The sequence below is a fragment of the Penaeus vannamei genome, chromosome 19 (genome assembly GCF_042767895.1).
Source record: "Penaeus vannamei isolate JL-2024 chromosome 19, ASM4276789v1, whole genome shotgun sequence".
In the NCBI taxonomy this organism is placed as follows: Eukaryota; Metazoa; Arthropoda; class Malacostraca; order Decapoda; family Penaeidae; genus Penaeus; species Penaeus vannamei.
In genome coordinates this window covers 1,903,773-1,906,272 of record NC_091567.1, presented here as the reverse complement: position 1 = coordinate 1,906,272, position 2,500 = coordinate 1,903,773, and positions in this window count along the sequence as shown.

Genomic DNA, 2,500 nt, shown 5'->3' with positions numbered 1-2,500 from the left:
TATCTAGTGAATATAGGCGTGGCATGATGATTTGCTTTGGTGGGAATTGCAGAGTAAAGCAAGACTGAAATATAATAGTTACGCATGTAAACATATGTATTCGCAGAAAACGAACGATATATGAACGATAACTATGTTAACTATGCAGTGGGTCTCCATGTTATTTTCCCAATGCTTAGCAAAAACAAAAATGAAACAATATATATATATACACACAGACACACACACACGGACACACACACGCACACACACACACACACACACACACACACACACACACACACACACACACACACACACACACATACCCACACCCACTCACACACTCATACGCGCACACACACACACACACACACACACACACACACACACACACACACACACACACACACACACACACACACATACCCACACCCACTCACACACACACACACACACACACACACACACACACACACACACACACATACATATATATATATATATATATATATATATATATATATATATATATATATATATATATATATATTTAATATGTATTTTAAGTTTGAAGGTAAAGATAAATTTGCGACAATGCGTAAATCATTGTAAGTTGATTCTCTAGTTTTTTTTTTTGTTTTTTTTAATTTACAGCTAAACTGACAGCCATACTTTATACTAACGGCCACTTCTATTCCGAATTATCATTTCTATCATTAAAGTCATTACTATCAGTACTGTAATTATTATCATTGTTATTTTTTTCATTTTGTCCCTCTAATAATCATAATCATTATCTTGATGATGGTCATTATAGTATTCACAAATTAGCCATGATGATAATTACATTGATGATAACGGCGGAAGTGACAGTAATAATGTTAACATTTCCCAATATTATCACTATCATAATCATTATGGCCAACGTCCATGAATACAGAAGACAATAAGAATAAAGATTATGATAATGAGAGTGATGATAACTATGGTATTGATGACGATGGTGGTAATATTATTTTCATTTGTGTCATAGATTATAATGTTAATAATCATAATTAGATTTGACGGTAAAGATATTGACAATGATAATCACAATGATGCTAATAATAATACTAATAACAACAGCGATACTATGATTGATGATGATGATGCTAACAATTTCAAAACTGATATCCGAGGGAACAGACAAGAACAAAATAATAATAGCAACAAAAACGCAAGATACATATTGCATGGCACGGCTTTCTCAACATTCGAATGAGCTGACGAGCATGCAGTGGTTGCATGACTGTGCTCCTGTACCTTCTCGCAGACGAAGCAACCTGCTTATCAATTCTATATTTCGCCTTATGTTGCAAAGCCTTGTTTGGTGTTGGGCGTGCAAGTAGCAACACAGTGACAGTGAACTTGTGACTGACGTATTATTATTATTATTTTTTTATGATTCATATTTCCGGAGTTTCTGAGTTTCTGAGGACATATGTATTAAATATTATGGTATCGATAATCAGTGATATTCATAATGATGATAATAATGATACCAAGGATGATGATGATAATGATGATAATGATGATAATGATGATAATGATGATAATGATGTTAATGATGATGATGATGATAATGATGATGATGATGATGATGATAATGATGATGATAATGATAATGATCGTAATGATAATGATAATGCTAATGATGATAATGATAATGATGATAATGGTAATGATGATAATGATAATGATGATAATGGTAATGATGATAATGATAATGACAATAATGATAATGACAATGATGATAATGATGATAACGATATTAAAGATGAAAATAAAGATAATAAAGAGAGGAACGATAATGATAGTAATAAAGACAAGGATCATGATAATGAAAAAAATTGTAAATTCATACACATAGTAATAATGATAAAGACAGTGATAATGAAAAGATGGTAATAATGATAAAGACGGTAATAGATTGTAATAAATGATAAGCAATAACGATAAACATAGTAACAATGACACAGATAGTAATACTGATAAAGGTAGTAAAGGAATTAAGGACAAATATAGTGATAGGAATAAGGATAAAGACAGTAATAGAAATGATGATAAAGATAGTGATAGAAATAATGATAAAGACGGTGATGGAAATAATGATAAAGACAGTAATACGATAATAATAAAGATAGCAATAGAAATAATGATAAAGATAGTAATAGAACTAATGATGAAGATAGTGATAGAAATGATGATAAAGATAATAAAAGAAATAATGATAAAGACAGTAACAGAAATAGTGATAAAGATAGTAATAGAAATAATGATAAAGATAATAATAAAAATAATAGTAAGTAATAAAGACATCGATAATGAGGCTAGTAACAATGATGAAATTAATAATACTGTTTAATATAATGATATTGATCGATGATAATACTATCTAAGATGATGATATTGATTTAGGTATTAATATTGAATAAGATGATAATATCGATTAAGATGATACTGACAAAGTTAATAATAT